Genomic DNA, 25,067 nt, shown 5'->3' on the forward strand with positions numbered 1-25,067 from the left:
GGCCCGGGGTCTGAGGCCGCCCGAGTGGCATCCGCTTACTTGCAGCTGTTATTACCCCAGCCCAGGGGCCCTTGTATAATCCCCCAGGAGAGGGAGAGAGACAGAGGGGGAGGGAGAGGGGAGGAGGGAGGAGGTCTTTACTTCTGGGCTCTGCTTCACCAAGCGGCTCTGAGAGCAGGGAAACAGACTCAGGGGCCACACGGACTGTGCACACTGACTGCTCGTCGGTGAGGCCAAGTGAGGCTGGAAAGCAGCGCGCTCCCCCCAGCAGCTCTTACTCAGGGTCCAGAAGGGCTTAGCAAGTTCAAACACTCCCCTGCCTTCGTCTCCATCTCCGGCGGTGGAATTGCTAAACGAGACCAATATTCGCGTTTACTAAACACAGAAGCGGGGTGGCTGACCACCTCGGGTGGCGCAGAGCACAGGGCGTCCTGCGAGGGCTGCTGGACAATCGCTGTTTCAGCACAAGGGGAGGGAGGCTCCCGATGAGGTGGGTCCTGGTGATGAGGGTGACCTTCCCTGAGGGGAACTGGCTCAGCGTGGCCACTGACAGGGAGCGTCCTCGCCCCTGCGGAGTGCGGGGAAGCAGACGGCTCTGCCGGGACCCTGTATGGGGGGCACAGGGATCTGACCCGGGAGGAGGCCTTGCTGCTCAGACACATCTTTCTTCCCCAGAGTGTGTTGTTTCCAGACTCTTAAACGGCGTTATTTTTAGAGCGTTACTCATTCTCTAGCCTCTTCCAGGCTGGCCCGGTGTGAAGAAGACTCCCTGTCACCCAGCTCCCTCAGTTAAAGAACAAGTCCGAAGGCACGAAAAAGAGTCACGACAGTCAACTTAACAAAACACCCAGGCCTGTGACTCCCCGGGGAAATGCTTTTTTAATATGCCCAAGGATTTATTGGTTTTCATCTGTGCCTCAATAAAATGTGTTTTTTCCTACGTATTGTATTCACTCTCCACAATGAAGCAACAAACAGAACTCACACAATCAGAATTTTACCAACCACCAAGCTCTGCGTGGACTCATTCAAACCTTTAGAGCAACAGGCCTTTTCAAATTGCAGGAAAACTGCATTTTATTCCTATTAAGGCAGAGCATACAATGCCGGTATTTTTCAAGACAGAGGATAGATAGATGAGAAAGGGGGATACATACATGCATACATACATACACATAGAGAGATAGATAATAGATGATGATGATGATGATGATGATGATGATGATGAGAGATAGATAGATAGATAGATAGATAGATGATAGATAATAAATACATGATAGATGATAGATAGATAGATAGATAGATAGATAGATAGATAGATAGATAGATAGATGATAGATAGATAGATGATAGATAAATAGATAGAGGATAGATGATAGATAGATACAGAAGGGAGAGAGAGAGAGCTAGAGAGAGGGAGAGAGGCTGACCGATATGAAGGGGAATCGCACCTTCAGAGCTCTAATCACCAGGTCCCATCACGGCTCTGCCCCATCCCACCTGATCCCTGGTGAGGCTGAGAAAGCTGAGCCTCGGGGAGACCGTCCGTCCTGTTCACAGACAGTGACAGGGAACCTCAGCTTTAGTCCCTTCACCCGCGTGCAGCCTTCCCGCCGCCCTCCCCCTCCCTCAGGTACCAGGTCACCTTAGCTACTGCCCCCTCCTCCCTGCAGCTCCAGTCCCTCCGAGGAGCCCGGGTTCCTCTGGCCGCACAGCCTCATCTCCGGCCCTGTCATCTGCTCCTCCGCCCACAGAGCAGGCTCACACCCATTCCTCGCACAGCCCCGCCCGCCCCGGCTGACCAGCCTCTGCCGCCCGCACAGCACCGGCCTCGGCCTGGTGCACTGGGCAGGGCAGGGCGGGGCTGCTGGCTCCGGCGGCCACTATTCTGTCCCCAACGTTTCTCAGGACAAAGAGGACTGGATCCGGCACTGGGCTCGCCTTCCACCAAGACCTTCGTCCCCTTCTCGTCCAGCCAAGCACACGGCTCCTTGCTCATGGGACTCCGCCCCGCTGAGCCCCATCCGCACCTCATTCTCCACCCTCCTTCGCCCCTAATGTTTTATAGGGCCCACGGGGCCCCAGGAAACCACTTTAGGAGACAGTTTGAGAAACGGTGTCCCAACAGGTCTCTCTGTGTTTAAATGTGTTCTCTTTTGAGTCTTTATTCCCTTCCGCCCGCTGCATAGGGCAGTGATGGCGAACCTACGACACGCTGTCAGAGGTGACACACGAACACATTTTTTTGGTTGATTTTTCTTTGTTAAATGGCATTTAAATATATAAAATAAATACCAAAAATATAAGTCTTTGTTTTACTATGGTTGCAAAGATCAAAAATGTCTATATGTGACACGGCACCAGAGTTCAGTTAGGGTTTTTCAAAATGCTGGCACGCCGAGCTCACAAGGTTCGCCGTCACTGGGTAGGGCCTCACTCATCTCCCTCCCTGGCTACATCGCGTGGTCACACCTGTGTCTGGCGTCCTTCTATTCTGTCGCTTGCACTCCCTGCATCTGTTGGCTCCAGGGACAGCTGGCATGGCTGCCAGTGACATGATCCTCCAAGGAGCTCTTGTAAACTCACCCGAACGGTTTGGTGAGAGCCGGGCACCACACAAGCTCCTGAGAAAAGCGCCAACATGAACCTTCCCATCAGGCCCTGTCCTGAGCATGCTTATCCTTTCAGCCTTCTAACCTGGTGGGAAACCGGGAATGACTCTACCGCCTCACTTGGAAATTGGGGAGGTTGGGAAAAAAACTTCTTATTCCCCCCAAAAATGCCCGTTCCGCATTACATGCCGAATTAAAAGCACATATTCCCTAGAGCTCGGACGGGGGCGGGTAAACCTTATCTGCGAAGGCCCAGATGCTAAGTATACTTGGCTTTGTGGGCCGTGATGTCTCTGTTGCAACTACTCGATTCTCTTGTTGCCAGAGGAGGCGGGGCAGCCGTCGCAGTGTGTGAAGGACGGGCCTGCCTGAGTCCTGATAAGGGTTAGTGACCGAATGGGCAGGCTGGTGCAGGCCGTGGACGTGGGGGGCGGGCCCTGCGCCATGTCCGTCAGTGAGAGCCCCCTGGAGAGAGCTGTCTGCAAGCAGCTTCGAGAGCTATGGAGCGCTCACTCACCCACTCGCTCCCACGGAGTTTCATTCGCAAGGATAAGACCCCGTCAAAGTTATTGGAGATTAAATTTTAAACGAATATCAGGAGAGAGGAGGCGGGAAAACTCAGCACGGAGAAGCGTAGAAACGCCACGCAAACGTCCGAGTCAACAGCCTGCTGAGCGCGGACCAGAGAGCTCACCAGGAGGCTACTGAGAGCTCGTGGAGGGCAATTCATAAAGAGACACAGATGTGGAAGCTTAACCCCCACAGATGACGCCCTGAAGCTAAAACAGACGAGAGACAGCTGGACCTGCGGGTGTTTAACCCACCTCTGTGGGGCTGCTCCCCCAGGTCACATGACTTTCAAAAGACAGACCCTCCTCCGCCTCATCTTCCTGTTCTTCCTCATTGCCGTCACCATCTTCATCCTCAGCCTACCTTCGTTTTCATCTGCATTTTCACCTCCTCCTCATCTTCACCCTCCTCATCTTCACCATCCTTTTCATCTTCCTCCTCATCATCATCATCATTCTTATCTTCATGCTCCTCCTCAGCACCCTCATCATCTCATCCTCAGCCTTCATCATCTTCATCCTCACCATCCTCACCTTCATCATCCTCATCATCGTCCTCACCCTCATCCTCATCTTCATCTTCCACCTCACCTTCATCCTCATCCTCATCTTCATGACCATCCACATTGTTCTCATCATCTTCATTCTCATCATCACCTTCCTTTTCATCATTCTCTCCATCTTCACTCTCATGACTAGCCTCTTCCTCCTCCTCATGAATATTTGCAGGTTGCCCTGTGGTGAAACATTATGCTCACACTTCACACGTTGTGTTTAGTCAATCTTGCTACAGCCTGTGAAACAGAGACATACAGTGCCATTCTCACTCTGCGGCAGGACGCTGGGTCTCAGCAACCTAACAAGTCACACACTTACACGGTGGAACACTGCTTGGCCGTAAAACGAAAAGGAAATCTTACCTTTTGCAACAGCATGGACAGACCTGGAGATTATTATGCTGAGTGAAATAAGCTGGTCAGAGAAAGACAAATACCATGTGCTCTCACTTATATGTGGAATCTAAGGAACAAAATAAACTGATGAAAAAAATAGAAACAGAGGCATGGAACAGACTAACAGCTGTCCGAGGGGAGGGGGTTGAGACGGATGAAAGAAGGTGAAGGGCTTAACAAAAAATTATATATGCGTCACACATAGACACAGACAACAGTGTGGTGATAGCCAGAGGGCGGGCGTAGGGGTGGATGGGATGGATGGGGTGGAGGGAGGTGGGGAGAGGTGGGGAAAATGGAGATGGAAGAGACTTTGCTTGAGGTGATGGGTACGGGGCACAGTGTGCAGATGGTGTTTCATTGAGTTGTACACTTGGAACCTGTGGGGTTTTGCTAACCAATGTCACCCCAATAAATTCAACTTAAAAAAAAGAAAGTGGCCAAGCCCACATTCAATCCAGGCCTCTACGGTGCCAAGCCCGTTCGCTAACGCGGAAAACTGAAACGTTGCTCCTTCGCTTGGCAATACGGCTTAGGAGTGCTGCTCGAGATGCTCGTGACTAAAATCCTTATCGCCATCTGGGCCCTTCTTGAGCATCTCTCTGGTACCACAAATAGCTGCAGATTCAAAACGGCACCAGCGCCGTCACCCTAGCCAGGCCCCCGGCAGGGTGAAGGGGTAGCAAGCGCAGCCTCGGTGCCCGGAGCAGAGGGTTTCAGGAGCAGCTGGGAGGCCCTGCTGCCCTCGCACTGGCCATGCATATGCATGGCATCACCTCCCTCGCTTCTGCGGTTGTTCTGTGTTTTCTCCGCCCGGAGATGTGGGGGAGCCAGCCGGAGGGCACGCAGGCTCCAGCCTGAGCGCCTGTCTTTCTTCTTGGAAACAGAATCTGCTCCTAAGTGATCACAAAGACTGCATTATTCATAGGCCACAGAGAAAAGATCCCATTTAAAACAAAAATGGCAGAAAGGCTCCCCTTACCTGGGACTTGCAGTGGGCTGGTTTCCTCCCTCAAGCAGGACCATCGTAGGCGCTCTGTGATCATGCTGGCCCGGCCGGTGTGGTCAGTGGTTAGGGTGTTGGCCCCTGACACTTTGGTGCACAGGTTCAATTCCCTGTCAAGGGCACATACCTGGGTTGCAGGGTCCATCCGGGCCACAGTTGTGCTGGAGGCAACCAATTGATGTGTCTCTCTCACACTGATGTTTCTCTCTCTCTCTCCCCTCCCTCCCTCTCTCCCATCCTCTCTAAAAATCAGTGGAAAAAATATCTTTGGGTGAGGATTAACAAGAAAACAAAAACTAATGGGAAGCAACCAAGAAGAACAGCCTTGCTTGTGATGAGGGGGTTTTGTTCTAATGTGTCTCCCGGAAGCAGCGGGGCCCGGCTCCATGTTGAAGAAGAATGAGTGTCTGCTTGTCCAGCCGGACTCACCGCCCGGGGCGGCTGTCCTGGGCGCGCTGCTCTCAAGCTCCCCGAAGTCCAGAAGGTGCTTGAAGGACTCGGGAAGTTCGGCAGGGAAGGAGGAGGGCAGCGCTGAGTGTCAGGGTGGGGTGTCCACGTCTGACAGCACCTTCTCCTTTCGGCACACCGAGAGGGGCCCCCGAAAGGAGGTTTGCTGGGCAGGACAAATGGAAGACGTACAAGCAGCTGAGGGGGGCGGCATCCATGGAGCCGTGCACTTGGTCACCCCCACGGGCTCTGGGGACCATGAGATCGCCAGCCGCCTCTCTCGGGCTTGGAGTGTAAACTGCCTCCCCGGACGTGAATTGCTCAACGTGGTCAAAATATGTCACTGCAGAGGCTCGCCTGCAAACATGTTCAGGAGAAATTCGGATTTCTGACTTGAAAATAGAGGTTTGGAAGTCCAGAGTAACTGAGGGTTCCGGTGTACGGAATGTGGGGGGCCGGGTGGCTGCTGTTAACGAGGAGAATGTTTCCATGAAAACCCCTGAGACGGGCTCTGATGGGGCTGGGCCATGCGCCTCCTGCCTGCTGTGTGCATCTGAGCTGCGGCGGTAAGCTGTGACTCATCGGGGCAGGTCTGTGTGCTGCTCACCCTCTTATCACCAGTGCCTGGCCTTAGTAGAAATTTAATAAATATTTTCTTAAGTGAGTTCATGAAAGGGAGAAAAGAAGAGAGAGAGAGAGAGAGAGAGAGAGAGAGAGAGAGAGAGAGAGAGAGAGGAAGCCTCAAACTAGGAGGTTACAATCTTGTCATGTGCTCAAGCACTTAACATGTATAAATGCCTAACCCTATAGTATGTGACACACAAAAGACAACGTTTCTGTCAGATGCCGCACACGGAACGCAGGCAGGCCTGGGTAGGAAGAGCTTTCTCTTGAGGCGCGGTAATTGGGGGCAGAACTGTGAGTCAAACACAGGGGAAGCAGAGATACCAAGGTGTTCGGGAGCCTGCTGCCTCCCACCCACGGTCCCGCCCCCACGCGGGAGTCACGGCATGCTGATCGGTTCCGCCTAACGAGAACAAGAAAAGAACATTGTAGTCACCAAAGCTTCTCAAGAAACCTCCGTCATCCTTCCCAAATGGAGCCTTTTAAATACGCCTTCCGTCACAGGAGGTTGCAAACCCATCCAGAAGGAGACAATAGTGCAGTGAATCCTCATTGTTCAGCCTCAGCAATGATCAGTTCATAGAGCAAAGTCAAGAATCACGTCCGTTTCATCTCTAACCCTGCCCCCCTTCCTCCTGTAACTCAAAGATGGCGCCCCCTCTCCCCCTGCATCCCAGCCCCACCCCTTCCTCCGGGCTCCACCGTGGGATGTGAGTAAATGGGGTCACCCTGCTCTGGTAACACACCCAGGAGAACATGTGTGAGCAGCCAGCTGAGGAGAGAGCTGTGGTCATCCTGCTTGTCCCTGCCAAGGCCATTCTGGGTCAGCTGACAGCCATTCGAGCTGAAACGGAAAGAATCGCTCAGCCCGGCACAGCCAAGATCCGCAGAGCCTCCGCTCAACATTTCCAACTTGTAAACAAAACTGTGAGTTAGAAGACCTCGATGGTGCTTTTTCTCCTCGTCTATAATTTCAGCATCCAGGGTGCAGTTTAGATGTTGGGTTGTTTGGGGTTATTTACCATTTTTTAAATAAAAGTTTGGCTTGCTAGCATCTTCCAGGGGTGACCAGTTAATCATTTTGTTTTGATTTGGGGGTTTTTGCACCATTACAAACTCATTGATACAAATATATTTCATGCACAGCCGTCCCCTGCAGGAATTGTTAAAATTGATGTGTAAAATATCCGATATTTCTCTGGTGGAACTTCTCCCAGGCAGCTCCTGGATTCTTTAGACACCGTGGTTCTAGGCCTTGATGCTGGGTGTTCATCTGGTATCTTTCCGTCCCCTCACCCAGATCAGCCTTTTCTCCAAGGATCCGTGAGGCCCTGGAGAGGAAACGGTATGTAGAGACCACACTCTGGGCTCCGAGGTGCTCACTGTTGCTGGGTTGCACGCTGTTTCTAGGTCTTTTCCAGGAACAGAGCCAGAAGGGAAATGTCGTTTTCTTAACACAAAACCCACCAGACTTCCTATGGATGTTCCAGACCAAACTCAGGGCCCAGGTGTTCGCTTTCCTCCTATGATCTCATCTCTTCCTTTTTCACTACAATTTTTTCCTGTTCTTAGTGACGCTGGGGATGATAGAATATCATACAATTGTCCATCTATTTTATTCCCATCACACACACAACAACCTCTAAATTATATCAGTGCTATAACCAGCAATATGATGACTGAACACAGCTTATGATTTAAAAAATTCTTGTCCTCTGTATATGTATGTACAGGAAAGATGTAAAGTTAAATTATTTTATTCTAAACCGCTTTAAACAGCTTCTGTTGTGTGGTTATGACGCCAACTGAATATTTGGCAGCTATACCTCCAACTATTAATTGAAGTTAACTTTTAATTTCGAGGAGTTGTTGGTGTTTTTGTTTTGTTTTTTCCAATTTAATTCCATGTCTTAATTATGTAAAGTTACATTCATAGAGCCAACTGTATATAAGTGTATTTAAAGAAGATGAAGGAAGATAGTTTTTATAAAATACAAAGTGTCTGAGTTCCAGGAAATGAAGATAATTTAATGCATGTGCATCAATAAGTAAACACATTCCAGTAAAATTCTTATGTCCCAATCAAAGTAGATTTATAATGTGAAGTTAAAGGGGCGTCATATTTGGCAGCTATGGAGAATACAAAGTATATGCAACTTATGGCACAGAGTAATAAGCAATCACCTGTGAGAGCTCCACAAAATTAGAGAACGTTACCCACGGTTTTTATTCTGTCTGTGTCATTATTTGCTACTGTGTCCTTTGTTTTCCCCTTAATAACACGTCCTAAATTCCATGGTCATCATTTTATACATATATATACACAAAGGTAGATAGATATACAAATTATATATCTATATATATAAAAGGCTGATATGCAAAGTGTCCCCTCGAGAGTTCGGCCGGGAGACCAGGAGTTCGATCGCTCACTATGATGTGCACTGACCACCAAGGGGCAGCGCGGAACAAAGGAAGGACCCAGTCGGCAGCTGGGGAAAGGAGGTCCCAATTAGCAGCCAGAGGTCCCGATCAGTCCTGATCCCTGGCCAGGCCTCGCAACCCTACCTATGCACAAATTTCATGCACTGGGCCTCTAGTGTGTGTATATGAAATATGAAAATTAGGCCAGGACACCATAATGGGTCACGACCAGACAGGAGGAGGTTGTGTGCGCAGGTGAGGCCCAGAGAGGAGACAGAGACAGGGGCAGCGAGCTGCCACACCCCGGCTCGGGTGGGTCCCCCAGAGCCAGAGCAGACATGGACAGGGACGGGGGGCCAGCCTGCAGCCTCCACAGCTGAGCACAGGCCTGGAGAGGAGACGACGGACCCGCCTCCTGCGGAAGCAGCGTGGCTCCCTCCCGCCGCCCGTGGAATCAGCGCGGGTCCCTCCTGGCTCCCGTGGGTGTGAGCGGCTCGCTTCTGCTTCCCACGGAAGCCACACGGCTCCTGTGGAAGCAGTGGGTGGCCTACTGTATGTGATATCACGCGATGAGCTACTAGTATATACATACACACACACACACACGCATAGATTATATACTTCTATAGCTTTCTAATAGTTTTACCACATAGGTATATCTCTAAGAATCGTAATAATGCATCATTTCCATGTTTTATACCTTTCCATACTTATTTACGTATTCACTCATTCTGATGGGAAGCATGAGGTTTGGGGGTGAGAGGAGATTGATGACTTGCGGACTATTTTGCATTGCTCCCCTACCCCAGACCCCCACGGAGCGGTGCAGCGAGAGCCAATAGGAGCTGTGCGTGCCCCACCTGGGAGAGGAGCCCGGGGTTATGAAATCGAGCTCACGTAGGCGCCAGCGCAGCTGCTCCGCACGCTCTGGGGGGAGTGGGAGGGAGAGCTTTGTTCTCTAAGCTAAACACAGGCCTCTGGGGAGAGGTGGGAACACGGGCTGGTTTATACAACCCTCTGGAATGTAGCACATGCCTCACCAGGGTTTTGTGTTTTCCTCCTCCGGGCTGAGGAAACACCACGGAACAGAACAGTGTCTTCACCGAGAACAGGGCGTCACACATGGTTGCATAAGCAAAACCTAGTAGCGAGCGTCATCCTACAACATCCTTCGGCTTAGAAAACATGTTAAGTAAACAGTCCCTGTCCGCTCCCGAGATCTGATCATGGGCACCGGCACCAGCGCATACAAAGCCTTCCCTACCCGTGATCACCTCCTTGATCCGCAGGACTCTGGGAGGCGCGGACGCATGCTCCCACCCCGCCAACGGGAAGAGATGTGGAGAGCCAATGAGGTCAGGGAGGTCACAGGGCTTCCGAGCCCTGGGCAGAGCTGAGGCATAAAGACAAATGCTGGCGCTGTTTCTGGGCTCTACCTACTCCGTGGCGGGGAAGACGGTTTTTTGATGCGACTAGAGCTAGCCGAGGTAGGAAAGAGTCTCCCGTCCCCTAGAAACTCAGAATTTTAAAAGCGGGGGAAAGTAACCCAACGTTAAAGGGAAATGTAATTACCGACCCGGCAATGAAATTGCAAATCCAACTTGGCGAGAGCAGCAGTCACCGGCGAATGTCTCCGTCCCTCTTCATTAATATTCTAACCAAAGCAAAGCTATGACACTGGGCAGAATGAGGTTTATCCAAGCGTGACATTAATGTACCTATAAATCAGGAAACCCTGACACCATCCTCAGCCTTCACCCCATTCAGCGGGCCGTGTCACTAATGCTGGTGAGACCTAACAGACACGCACCCCACCCGCGGGAGGCCTCAGCCAGCGTGACCCAGAGCCGCGTTTCTGGACCCCGACTGAATCCTCTGTGATCCCACAGTGGCTGTCTCCCCACAGCCCAACCCTCAGGAACCCGAGGGCCCTGCGATGCCCCTTCCAGTTCCCCGAGTAAATACAGCTCAGCCGGCCCGAGTCCACCCTCTCCCGCCCTAGTCGTCCCCAGTCATCCCCCCCGCCCAGGGGCACGTCCCTGGCCGGAGCAGGAACTGCTAAATGACTCTGAGGCCCCGTATTCTGAGAGCTGGACAGCCAGCCACGCTCGCCGTGGACTTGGCCCAGGAACAGCAGACCAAGACCATCAGGATGCCATGTTCTCGCACACACATGCACATGCACATGCACACACAGATACACAAACCTAATCAGCGGCAGTCCCATGGAGGCACGTAGAGGCCCGTGATTCTCTCTCATCACTGATGTTTCTCTCTCCCCCTCTCCCTTCCTCTCTGCAATCAATAAAAATATATAAAAAATTAAATAAAAGTAGAAAAGTACATATTCATGGGTTTATAATCTACTTGGCCGTTCATGAATGTACTAGGAATGAAGGGTTAAAGTTGCAACATTCGCTGTCCAGAACCTCACGCGTGGCTCACCCCGCCTGTGTCCCGTGGCTTCAGCGTGGAGCGTGTGTGCCCGGGCGGGGTTAAACAGGTGGACACGCAGAGGGCACAGCCGCCTCTGACTGCCACGTGCAACTCTGCATCTGGTCCAAGAACATGCCCGAGTCACACAGTGTCCCCGTGGTGAGTGGGGACTCAATTTTGATCATTTGTCCACGAGCCCCTGCGAGCTAACTGCTCCTTGTCATTCATAATGTCCCAGCTGCTCCAGCTGCAAGGACAACGAGCGGGGAGACCATCCCCTGTCTCTATTCCTTGCTCTTCCTCTAAAAAGGGGCAAGGACAATGGGCCTGTCTTCGCGGGTTTATTCAAGAGCTCGCGTCCGACGCGTGGTATGTTCTCGTATCAGCCCTGTGCTCCCCCACAGAGCCACGACGAATGGTCCACACGAGCGTCTATCCCACCTTCAGAGCAAGGCCTGGGCAGGAGCCTTTGGAGGAAGTCCCCACGGCCGCCTGGCAAAGTGGCCTTGGCAGTTTGGGTTCTGAGCTCCGCAGGGACAAGCAGAGTGGGTCTCAGGCTGTGAGAGCGTGAGCGTGTGAGCGTGTACCATGATGGCTGTGCGTGAACCAGCCTGTTAGAGGTGACATGTAACTGCTCTTCCCAAACCTCTCACCTCTGCTCCCGCCTCCGATCCGCCCTGGCCAACACCCTGGCCGGGCTGTTCCCTGGCCGGGCTGTTCCCTGGCCGGACTGTCCCCTGGCCGGACTGTTCCCTGGCCGGGCTGTCCCCTGGCCGGGCTGTCCCCTGGCCGGACTGTTCCCTGGCCGGGCTGTCCCCTGGCCGGGCTGTCCCCTGGCCGGGCTGTCCCCTGGCCCTGTTCCCCCGGGACCCGGGCTGAGAGCGACCTCAGAACTCCTCGCACGGCTGCACCGCCCTTCCTGGAGCCAATAGGATGTTTGCAAAACTCCAAACAGCCCGGGGAGGGTCAGGAAGCAGCGGGAAGGCCTGCTGCTCAGAGGTCAGGAACATCAGAGAGCTCCGATCTGGCTGGGCTGTTTGGATTGTAAAGGGAACGGCCCCTCCCGGGACTGGACGAGGACAGTCTGCAGGCTCCCACGCAGAGCGCCACCCCGTGATGTCTGGCCGCGAGCCTGGGGGGCCCGGCAGGCAGGCCGGCGGTGATGCAGGAGCGCCCCAGGTCAGTGCTCACCTGGCACAGGGCAAGATGGAGGCGAGGAAAATGCTGGAACACACTCCAGGAGCTCCCTCAGTGCTGGCACCTGCCCCGCGCTCTGCCTCTCCCGCACCTGAGATTCACCATCGGGAGCGGATGCCGGAGCGCTCATCGCCTAACACCGAGGCAGCTACAGCGTGCGTAGCGTCAGAGGCAGAGGAGCTGGGAAAGGGCACAGGACAGCGGCTCCCTGACGGCGGGGGGGGGGGGGGGGGGGGGGTGTCCCCTGCGCTGAGGGGCCGAGGCAGAGACGCACCCGGAGATGAGGCACCGGGTGGGGAAACCTCACAGCTAAGCGGGGGCTCAGACATCCCCTGGGAGGACGCACCGGCTTCCCGATCGCCGATCGCCGGTGGAGCACCAACACTCCAAGGTCAGGTTCAGTGAGACGAGGAAGAGAAGAACCCGGAGGAAGGGCCCGTCCCGCACAGCGGTCCCCGAAGGCGCAGGCAGAGGGGCCCATGGGTGTCAGGGAGGAGGAGGAGGAGGAGGAGGAGGGCCACGACGCCCACTAGGGCCAGTCTTACCGACTCGCTGAGTGTGAGTGTGGTTTTCAGAGCCCTTTCCTTTACCGCAGTTATTTATTGTAGAGTCGCTCCAGAAAGCTCAGATTAGCTTTAAAAGCCCAGACTTGCACTCGCCTGGCTGCTGTTGAGGAAGGAAGGACTCTGCCTGCCGAGCCAAAGATGGCTCTCGCCGGTGCCAGTGTCCACGCCGTGGTGCCCGGAGAAATCTCAGGTCATGATCCCTCCCAGGGTCCGAGAAGAACCAGCGACGAGCGGTCCCCTCTGCCCTCCGCGGGGGCTTCTGCTTCCCGGGGAGACTGAGCTCGCCCCCCGGAGCTCACCTTCCGGCCGCGAGAGGAGGGTCCCGGGCTGGCCCCCGCCTCCCAGCCCGCTGCTCTCTCACCGCACGACCGGGGCCTGCTGGGCGCTCAGGTTCAAGTGCTTCCCGTGAGAGTGAGACGCTCAGACGAGGAGAAGGGAGCTGAGCTACGACCCACACCTGGGCCTTCGCGCTGGTCGGAGCTGCTGACAAAGGTAGCGGGGACCAAGCTCACCCCGCCTCGGCCATGCCCACCCCGCCTCGGCCATCACCCCGGGGCCGTCCGAGTGTCCTAACAGTTTGAGCTCCTGGGGGTTTTGCTTTCAAAGAGGAAAGTAGGAGCAAGAAATATCCCACCCAAAACAGTCGATGCCGCTGTGAAATACGCTCTGAGGGTGAAACAGCTTGAGGACTTTCCTCATGTCCCGTAGGTCCTCGCAGAGATGGTGTCAAACAGCCTGGGACACACTGAGGCCGAAGCACTAGCAAACGCTCTGGCCTTCGGATGTGCTGAAGACCAAAATACGTCCTCTCCTTTAACATGGGTTTAGAAAGTGGTCTTTTCTTTTTGAAGCATTTTTAGTTTCCCTCTCCGGTCATGCTAACCACAGTCAACTCAGAAAAAAAAAAAAAAAATCATCCGAGTCTGACTTCCTGAGCTAGTCCTGCATCGCCAGCTTATTATTAAATCCTAAGCAGAGGGAACGTTAATGCGCTTCCCTTTCCACGCTCGCTCACACGGCACACAGACAGCGCGGGCCCATCCCCCGGGATGTCACTCAGGCTCACTCTGGTGTTATTAAACCGGTGGAGCCTGTTGCATGAAAAACAATACTTCCCTTACACATCGAAGACGGTCGCACATCAGCAAGTCGACAAAGCGGATTTGTTATGGATGTTATGGGCTAAATGGTGTCCCCCAAAATTGGTATGTTGAAGCCCTGACCTCCAGTTCCTCAGAATGTGACTGTATTTGGAAATAAAATCTTTAAAGAGGTGATTAAGGTCATGCAAGGTCATTGGGATGGGCCCTAATTTGGTAAGTCCTTATAAGAAAAGGAGATTAAGATACAGACAGAGAAAAAATAAAAAGATACAGGAGAGAGAGAGAAGATTCTTGTGGACAGAGGGATGACCATGTGAAGAGGAGCAAAAGGGTGGCGGTCTGTAAGCCAAGGAGAGAGGCCTCAGAGGCAACCAGCCCTGCCAGTGCCTTGATCTTGGCCTGCCAGCCTCCAGAAACGTGAGAAAATAACTTTCTGATGTTTGAGCCAGCCATCTGCGGTATTTTGTTATGGCAACTGGAACAAACTAAAACAGTAGTCATCGCCTGTAAGTCAGCAGGGTGTTTAGAAATTCCTTCCATCAATCCGACTCCATGGGACGGTTGACCACACTCATCCATGTTTTGTTCTGCCAGATTGTTCCATGTTCATCCTTAAAGGACCACAGGCCCGAGCGCTAGGTTCCTAGTCTGCCCGGGGAATAAAGAAGATGGCTCATTGACATGTGCAAGGAAAGTGGAGGCAGAAAACGTTGATCTGCTCAACTCAAGGAAAAATTGCAACGAGGGAAATTAATCCTGGTCCCCTCCATTCCTCTTCTCTCCTTTGTCTCATTTCTTTGTTTTTCTTTCTCTCCAGGTCCTTATCTGAAAAATGAATGCCATACACCCCAGGTCACAGTTGCTATGAGGATGGGGTGACTTAACATAACTGGGTGCTTCCCAAATGTCAGAGAGAATACAATATGGCGGGCCAGGAGGAGGAGGAGGGGGAGGAGAGAGTGACCATGGCGTTCTTACTCTGTGTCAAATCCTGCCCTGAATGCTTGGCGTGGGTCATCTATTCATTAACTCTCAGGATAATCCTGTGGACTAGGTAGCAGTATTAATTTTATTTTACAAACGCAATTACTAATGTTGAGAAGGGTTCATTTGCTTCCTAATTCACGCCGCTGGTAAGTGATAAATCTTGGGTGGGGGTGGGGGGATCTGAGGCCCAAGTTCTCAGCGCCTGTGGTCTGGCCCAGAGTTCGGGTTTTCCTGTTCTGGCTAATAGATCCGGGCTAGTTCTGCATGCACTACAGAGGCAGAAGGTCTTAACGGGTGTGCGTATATATAGTCTTTCCTTCTTCTATTGGGAAGGCGCATCGCAGCTGCTGGGAGAGAAAATAAAGCAGGAACACAGAGGAGAGGAGAATCCGCCCATCGGAGCCTCCAGGCGCCAGCGTCAGCTGGTGCGGGGCTGGGGGCCGGGGTGGCGAGCCTCCTGGCGCAGCTGTTGTCCGTGTGGAGAACGTGGCAGGAGTAGGAAGAGCCTAAGAGCTTCTGTGCATTGAGAACGGACCCTACGCCTCCCCCCGCGCCCCACCCCCGGATAGTTCCTTGATAAATGAAGTTAAACATTTGAATCACTTCCTTTTTTATTCTCAGTCGTGTTTATTTGAGCTGATAATGGGGAAATCATGGCCGTGTGGTGGCGGGTGATGCTTGGGTAATGTTTTCCACGTGACTTCCCAGGCCTGGTCTTCGTAAGCCAGGCTGGAGCGCTAGCTGGACTGTGTTCACTGCTCACCCCACACATGGCCCAGCCTGTGTGCTGCCTCCCAGCACTCGATCCCTGGGAGGAGGACGGGAAGGAGCGGAAGTGGCAGATCCAAGACATGTTGATCCCCAGCAAACATCCAAAGGGGGGAGGTCTCTCCATCCGGCAGGAGAGCTTGGGGCATGCTGTATCGCAAAGGGCCCCATGTTCAGAGCCTCAAGAACCAACCCTCAGCTTCTACTCCCACCCAGTCGGGTGTATTCTGACGAAGGCAGACAGACAGACAGGGGCTGGATGGACGTCACTGATGTCCACAATGAGCAGTGGTCAAGGCAGTGGCTTCAGGGAGAGAGGAATGGGAGGGGGGAGGGGAGGGGAGAGAGGAAGGGGAGAGGGAGGGGCAGGGAAAAGGGAAGAGGGAGGAGGGAAGGGGGAAGGGAGAAGGGAGGAGGGAGGAGCAAGGAAGGAAGGGAGAAGGGAGGAGGGAGGAGGGAGGTGGGAGGAGGGAGGAGGGAGGAGCAAGGACAGCCCAGGTAGAGAGAAGCCACAGCTGTCGGGGTGTGTGGTTTCCTGCAGTGGTGACTGCAGCCAAGTAGCAACATGTTCAATGAGGTTGACAATGTGTGAAGTGAAAAATGTCACCAGCAGAAGAAAGACACAGTGAACTTTCGTTTCTGATTTAAATTAACAGAAGCTCAAGGACGGAAAAGCCATTGCTCCCAGAACAGCCGCCTGCTGGGAATGTGGGCCGGCGAGCAGGTGTCTGCTGGCGTGACAGGTCCACGCCCCAGCACCTCGTGTTTATTGGCGGACGGCGCTGAGAGATTTAGACACATAAACACGTCCGTCACAGGGTGTCATGCTGCTACCCAGCCTCGGTGCCACTCTAACCAGCTCCCTTTCTTCCTTCCACTTTGCAGCCGGGGCCTGGAGGAGCGCAGGAGGCTGCGCCGACCACAAGCAAGGGCCGTGCAGGAGGCTGGGAGTTGGTGGTGCCACGAAAACCAGCCAGCGGTTCCTTGGAATGTCTTAATACGTGTCACACACACGAGGAGAGGCGGCCCAGACGCCAGTGAAGGAAAGGGACGGCTCCCCGAGGAACCCAACCTTGGCTTCTCAGAAGCCCACCCTGGGAGTCGGACCCTGGCCCTGGTCAGGGGAAGGCAATGGGAAGGCTTGACGTCTGTGTCTTCCACATGCCTGTCCCCTCATACATGGATGCTCTAGGTAAGTCAAGTGACCCACCTACACCCCTAAAAGAACAGCTGCGAAAGAAATCAGGCTCCAATAACACCCTGGGCAGGGCACAGGCGGTAGCTGACTTTGGTCTGCACTTCCCAGGAGGCCCCAGAGCCAGCGGACTTGGTGGACAGCTTCAGACCACACTGAAACATCACCCACCCACCACCTCACGAGCAACACACTTAAGCCCTAAGCTCCTCCACAAAGGTCACAGCCAGTCCTCCCAGCCGACTGGTCTGGGGGAAAAATCCCTCCCATTAACGTGTCAACAGAAATCAAGGCTCAACCACAATAGAGGGGTGCACACCGCACACATGGAGTGCCCAGCTCAGGTAACCAGAGGGGCTGCATCACTGGAGCCTACAGGACACCTACTATATTAGGCCACTCTTTCAAGCCTGGGAGGTATAGCAGCTCTACCTAAAAACATAGAAACAAACACAGGTAGGCTGCCAAAGTGAGCAGCATGTCCCAAATGAAAAAAAAAAAAAAAAAAAAAAAAAAAACAGAACAAAACTCCAAAAAAAGAACTAAACAGAATGGAGACAGGCAATCTACCAGATACAGAGTTCAAAACACTGGTTATAAGGATGCTCAGTGAACTTAGGGGAAGAGTAGATACACTCATTGAGAACATTAACAAAGAGATGGGAATCATAAAAGCAGAACCAGGAAGGGAAAAAGAACCAGTGAGAAATGAAGGATACATTAACTGAAAGGAAGACTACATTATAGGGAATCAATAGTAGAGTACATAAAGCAGAGAATCAAATCAGGGATTTGGAAGATAAGGTAGCAGAAAATACCCAATCAGAACCAAAAAAAAAAATTCCCCCAAAATGAGAATAGTTTAAGAAGCTTCAGGGACAACTTCAAGTGTACCAACAGTCACATCATGGGGGTGCCATAGGAGAAGAAAAAGAGCAAGGAATTGAAAACCTGTGTGAAAAAATAATGACAGAAAACTTCCCTAAGCTGGTGAAGAAAATACAAGTCCAGGAAGCACAGAAAATCCCAAGCAAAAGAACCCAAAGAGGCCCACACCAAGACACATCATAATTAAAATGACAAAAAGTTAAATACAAAGAGAGAATCTTAAAAGCAGCAAGAGAAAAGCAGTTAGTTACCTACAAGGGAGTACCCATATGACTGTCAGCTGATTTCTCAACAGAAACTTTGCAGGCCAGAAGGGAGTGGCAAGAAATATTCAAAGTGATGAAAGCAAGGACCTACAACCAAGAGTACTCTACCCAGCAAAGTAATCATTTAGAATTGAAGGTCAGATAAAGAGCTTCCCAGAAAAAGCTAAATAAGTTTATCACCACCAAACCAGAATTGCAAGAACTGTTAAAGGGTCTTCTTTAAGAAGAACAACAAAAAAAGATTTAAAAATATGAACGATAAAATGGCAATACATGTCTCTCAATAATTACTTTAAATTCAAATGGATTAAATGCTCCAATCGAAAGATATAAAGGCTGAATGGATAAGAAAACAAGACGCTTACATAGCCTGTCTAAAGAGGCTCAGTGCAGATCGAAAGACACACAGAGACTGAAAGTAAATAGAAAATATATTTCATGAAAATGAAAAATAACATAAAACCCCACTGGGGTAGCAATACTTTATACTAGACAAAATAGACTTTAAAACAAAGGCTAGAACAAGAGACAAAAAAGGGACCCAGCCATTCCACTCCTGGGTATTTATCCAAAGAAACCCAAAACACTAAATTGAAAAGACATCCATCTATATGTTTATTGCAGCATTATATACAGTAGCCAAGACATGGAAGCAGCCAAAGTGTCCATGAATATTACTTGGCCATAAAACAGAATGAAATCTTTCCGTCTTCAACACCATGAATGGGCCTTGAGGGAATCCTGCTGCATGAAGTACCTCAGACAGAGGAAAACAAATGCCAGGTGACTTCACTTCCGTGTGGGGTGAAAAAAACACAAAACCAATGAACAAGCAGGACAGAAACAGACTCAGACACAGAGAGCATTTTGGTGGCTGCCAAACGCAAGTGGGGAGGGCGGTGGAGGGACGGATAAAAACGGGGAGGGGATTTAGAAGTACAAACGGGCACTTACAGGGTAGTCATGCGGGTATAAAGTGCAGCATAAGGGATGTGGTCAATCTATAATAATAAAAGCGTAATATGCTAATTAGACCAGACAGTCTAACGACCTTCCAGGTGACCTTCTGGATGAAGCCAGGGCTGCCAGGGCCGAGCCCCTTGCATGAATTTCGAGCATCGGGCGTCTAGTAATATTATGATAACTAGGCATGGTGTAGGATGGGCACTAGATTTATTGGGATGTTATATAAATGTCTAATCATTGGGTGTACACCTGGACTAATACAATATTGTATGTCAAATGTGATTTTAAAATTAAAAAAATAAGTTTTAAAAAGAAAAGAAAACTTAGGGTGATTGAGCATCTGAGAGAAACACTTTACCAAGGGACGGGGGGAGGCGGGTGGGAAATTTCAAAATATTGGTACAGAGAGAGGACAACCTAGCTAAACATATTACAGCAGCCAGCAAAGAAGGGGGTTTTCGTCATGTCATAGAAATGAGTGGCTCTGCATGCTTCTAAAAGGCTGTCCTGGTTTTCCTGACATAGTTCAATTCATATAAAAATGCTATTCTGAACAGAGTCTCTGATCAAAGGATAACTTCGTGGCTCGAGAATCTACTAAATGTCTACATGGCATGAGACGTGCATGTGATGAGCGCTCTCTGGAACACGTAAAACCTCAGATCGGCTTCCCTCTGGAAGATAATGTGCACTGAGAAAATTCAAACTTGGAATTTTGTTCTGTCAAAGCAACTAATAAAACCAAGATTTCCAGTCTAGATAGATAGGTAAATAAATAAACAAACAAACAAACAAACAAAAAGACAAGCTTAGTCACACAGCTTTTAGACCAATCTCGTGTCCACTGTTGTGGAGGCCAAACAGGGCTGATTTAAATCCTGCCGGTAGCCACAGCAGGTGCAACCTCTGTCCATGTGAAAGTGGCTGGTGCATGTATATGTATACACATGATTTGGGCAGGGCCACATTGGCATTTGCCTTTGAACAAGTGAACTTGCTAAGCTTGCAATATAATTAGACGTGCCCAGAAAAAGCGCACTGTAAACGCTCACTGTGAATTAATGGGTTGCCTATAGATAACTGTCTCTTAATCATTGGATGCCCTCATATCAGAATACTATGCATTACTAAAAGCAACCCAAAATGTAATCTGCACTAATAAAATAGAAAGATGCAAATTAACCATCACTCTGTCACTCCACTACACCCACAAGCCACACCCACAAGCCAATCAGGAATGAGTATGCAAATTAACCCATCTAAGATGGCGGCAGCCATGGAGCTGGAGCAAGCAGGAGGCTTGGGTTGCCCCCTGCGATGGAGAAAGCCAAGCTTCCCGCCTGCCCTGGCCAGCTGTGGCCTCCACTCAAGGCTACAAAGTTTCAATTATAGAAGATAAATAAACCCCAGATACCTGCTTCCAGCTCGCCCTGGCCTCCTCTCAAGGAGGGGCTGGGAGCCTGGGTTGCCCAGACCTGGGCTCCACTCAAGGCTACAAAGTTTCAAAAAGAAGAGGCTGGGAGCTTGGGTTGCCAGGGGGTGTGGCCAGCCTGAAAACAGCCCTCAGCCTCTCACCCAGGCTGGCCAGGCACCCCAGTGGGACCCCCACCCTGATCTGGGACACCCTTCAGGGCAAACCAGCCAGCCTCCACCCATGCACCAGGCCTCTATCCTGTATAATAAAAGAGTAATATGCAAACTGACCCTAACAGCAGAACGACTGGGAATGACTGGTCACTATGACATACACTGACCACCAGGGGGCAGACGCTCAATGCAGGAACTGCCCCCTGGTGGTCAGTGTGCTTCCACAGGGGGAGCTCTACTCAGCCACAGCGGTGGTGGTGGGAGCTTCTCCCACCTCCTCAGCAGTGCTAAGGATGTCTGACTGCAGCTAGGTCTGCTCCCTGCTGGCAAGTGGACATCCCCCAAGGGCCGGAGGGATGTCTGACTGCCAGCTTAGGCCCAATGCCCTGGGGAGCGGGCCTAAGGCAGCAGGTGGTCATTCCCTGAGGGGTCCCAGACTGCGAGAGGGCACAGGCCGGGCTGAGGGGACACCCCCTGAGTGCACAAATTTTTGTGTACCAGGCCTCTAGTTTCTTTATAAGTTTCACATGTAGACCTTTTGCACTGGTTGTCTCTCATCTTGAAATCTAATGGACAGTGTGGTGGTTCCCAGAGGGAAGGGTTGGGGCAGGTAGAAGAGGGTAAAGGGGGGATAAATGGAGACTTGACTTGAGGAGTGAACACACAATACAATATACAGATGATGTCTTATATACCTGAAACCTACATAATTTTATTAACAAACTAGAGGACTGGTGCATGAAATTAGTGCACAGGTAGGGTCCCTAGGCCTGGCCTGAGATCAGGGCTGATCTTCCCCAGCTGCCGGCAGTCAACCCCCCCCCGCCCCCCCCCCACCCCGGCCACCACCAATGCTAGTCGCACTCTGTGTGGGGGGTGACTGGTGGGTTGATCGGGGGCCCCCCTTGCTCACACCTGCCTTGGCCTGGTGCCGCCCACATCACCACCACCCACCCCCGGTTCCCCTTTCCCCATTGGGTGATCTGGGCTTGTAGGCTGAGGGCAGCTCCTGCATTGAGGGTCTGCCCCGTGATGGTCAGTGCGCATCATAGTGACCGATTGTTCTGCCATCCGGTCTATTTGCATATTACACTTTTATATATATATATAGACTAGAGGCCCAGCACATGAAATCGTGCCGGTAGGGTCCCTAGGGCCTAGCCTCCTGCAATCAGGGCCATCTTCTGCCCATTCGCCAGTCCCCAGGCCGAACACCACCTCCGCTGCTGGGCTGTCCGGCCATTGGAATCACCAGCTCATCCCCGGCTGCTCAGGGGCTCAGGCCTGTAGGAAAGCAGGCGCCGGTGACTTCACCACCATGCAGGTACACCGGGCCAGCCACTGATGGAACGCACTGCCCGCTCGGGGCTGCTCACGTGGGCGCTGCCACCACCGCTGCCGCCGCCGCTGCTGGGGCTTGAGGTGCTGAAGGAAGCTGCGGGGCGCTCCCACAACCCCAGCGTGAGTGGCCCCGAGAGGGCTGCGCATTCCATCAGCGGCTGGCCTGGTGTACCTGCATGGAGGTGAAGTCACCGGCGCCTGCTTTCCCACAGGCCTGAGCCCCTGAGCAGCTGGGGATGAGCTGGTGCTCTCAACGGCCTGACAGCCAGCCCAGTCCTCCCACTACCCACCCCGATCCCCCATTCACCATCACTGATCTATTGGAGCCTATGGGCCAGGGGCAGGGACCGAGAGGTCAGCCGTTCAGACCGCTAGCCAGTCCCCAGTCCTGCCCCACCCCGCTCGCAGGCCAGGGGAGGGACCAAGAGGTGCTCAATGCACCTCATGGTGACCGGTCATTTGGTCGTCACGGTCATCATGGACACTGGCTTTTATATATATAGATGTCACTCCAATAAGTTCAATAACAAATGTAAGAAGAAGAGGAAGAAAGAAATCAAGTCGGTTTCAAAGGGAAGTTGAAACAATGAGCTGAGACCGAGCTGGCAGAGCAGGTGGGAAGGCATGAGGGACCGGGACACAGCCAGGTCAGGGAAGGTCAGGGAAGGCACTGCCCAGCCTCTGGGCCCGGGACCTGCTCGCAGCCCTCAGGGATGGGGGACAGGACGGGCTGGAAGCCCTCTGGGCTGTGGAACCTGCCCACAACACTCCCCCCTGCCTCCACCAGCTGCTCCGGATCTGCTCCAGGCTGTGGGCTGGGTGACATTTCCCCAACCTTCTTAACAAACAAGGAGCCAGGCCGCACTGTTTGGCTGGGAGCCTGCATTTCAGAAAACATGGCTGAGAGGGGAATTAGTCCAGAGCCTTCAGCAAACAGCACTAATACCAGGATCCCAACACCGAGCAAAGGCAAATGAAACCGGGGCATCGGGGAGACTGACGCTGCTGGGCTAACCTCCCGGGTCTCCAGTCTCGATGCCAAGCTGCGCCATCAAACAGCCGATCAGCACGCCCTGTGGACCCATGTGATGGCCCCTCAAATCGGGCTCAGCTGGGGCTCCCCGATGGCCAGACATCAGGGCCCTTCTGGTGCCACCAAGGGACCCTCTCAGATTTCTTCATGTTAAGCTGGTCCCTGGAAAGTCTGGGGCACAGTCTCGCACCGCCCAGGGCTCCCCAGGGCCCCAGGGTCCCTTGGGCACGGCACCTGTTCCCTTTATGACCAGTTCCAGTCCCTTCCATCCAACCGGCATCCTCAGAGTTTGCCACATCTGTGATGGCACCCAAGTCAGAGTCTCTATTCCAGGTTGAATGCACCCACAAAATGTCTCTTCCTACATTGAGGCCCTAACCCTGGCACCTCAGAATGCGGCCTTCTGTGGAGGAATGGTCTTTACAGCGATAGTTACGTTGGGAGAGGTCGTTGGGTTAGGTGCTCATGCAACACGACTGGGTCTCTATCAGGGAGGTTAGGACACAGGCACGCATGCAGCAGGCCAGGGGACGACACCAGGAGAACACGACCTCCTAACACCCCGGACCCGGGGAGAGACACCTGCTGACACCTGCTCTCCGACTCCCAGCCTCGAGCTGTGAGAAAATCACCTCTTATGAAGCCACCATCTGTGGCCCCAGCAAACTTGCCCAGTCTCCTCTGGGCTCCGCACCCCCTGCCTCAGCTTCCCAGCACCTGGCGTGGACGCCCAGGGTCCACGTTGCCAACAGGAGAGCCCGGTGGCTGCAGTCCACTCTGCAAAGCCCAGTCCCACAGTCCCAGGCCACGGCTGGCCCGCCCCGCCTGTCCCATGGGTCGGACATCACCTGCGCTCAGTCACATGGGGCCTGTGGGGACCCAGGTCCTCTGGAGGGCGGGCGGTGGGGGAGCAATGTTTAAATCACGACTGTGCCTGAGTGATGTCCAAGTTCACCCCGATGTCCAGTGAGGTTTCTGAAGAAAGGAATGCAGAGTGACCTGCGGTGGCCTGGCGGGTGCCCGGAAGGAACATCTGCGGCCGCCAGCAAGTAGCCTTTTAGCAGATGAGTGTGAACGAGTCAGAGCGTGCAGACCATGCTGTCGCTGAAACAAAGGATCCACAGCTTAGAAGCAAAGGTGCTTGGCAAACTCATTTGAAAGCACGTTGATTAATTTTGCCAACGCGAAGCGCTGCCAATGCTCTATTGTCGCCACGCGTTTACCAGCAGCACTTTTCCAGATTGGATTTCCCATCCACATCCCCAGACGTCCTTGGCCGCGCTGATGCTAATCACTCGAGTGCCTCACCCCCGGGGCAGCGCGCCCCAGTCTGAGAACTCATCCAATGTCACGCTGACTTTGGGTGTCCCACCTTCCACGGAGCTCTCTCAAGAATGTCACCCCGTTTAATTCTCCCGGCATGAGCCTGCGAGCACGTCTTCCCCTCCTTCCACAGATACTGACACTAAGCCCTGGTGGGTGTGCCCAGTGGTTAGAGCATCGCCCATGCACTGGGAGTCATGGGTTCCATTCCTCGTCAAGGGCATGTAACTGAGTTGCAGGTTCAATCCCTGGCCCCCCATTGGGGCTCCTGTGGGAGGCAACCAGTTGATGTGTCTCTCTCACATCAGTGTTTCTCTCTCTCTCTGTGTGTGTCTGTCTCTCTCTCCCTTCCTCCTTCCCTCCCTTCGACTCTCTCTAAAAAATCAATGGGAAAATATCCTCCAGTGAGCATTAGCAAAACAAGAGAAGAAGCTAAGTCACAGAGCATAGGGACTCCCTCAACGCTCAGAAAACGCAGGCCGAGGACGAGAATTCAGGTCTCCTGATTCCAAACCAACGCCTCAGTGCGAAGAGGGCGCTAAGCTCCCCCAAGCTCCTCCTCGGAGGGAACTCCCTGCAACCCCTGCCCGAGACAGGTGACGTCTAAGGAAGCGAGAGGCCTCCCTGGGTCAGGACAGAGGCTCTCCAGGGCCCCCCAGGTCAACAGGGGGGCCACCAGTCATCAGGGGGGGCCACTAGTCACTGGGTGGGGGGAAAGGGGCCACCAGTCACCAGGGACAGGGCCACCAGTCATGGGGGGGCCACCAGTCACCAGGGAC

Source organism: Myotis daubentonii, chromosome 6, assembly GCF_963259705.1.
Source record: "Myotis daubentonii chromosome 6, mMyoDau2.1, whole genome shotgun sequence".
Taxonomy (NCBI): Eukaryota; Metazoa; Chordata; class Mammalia; order Chiroptera; family Vespertilionidae; genus Myotis; species Myotis daubentonii.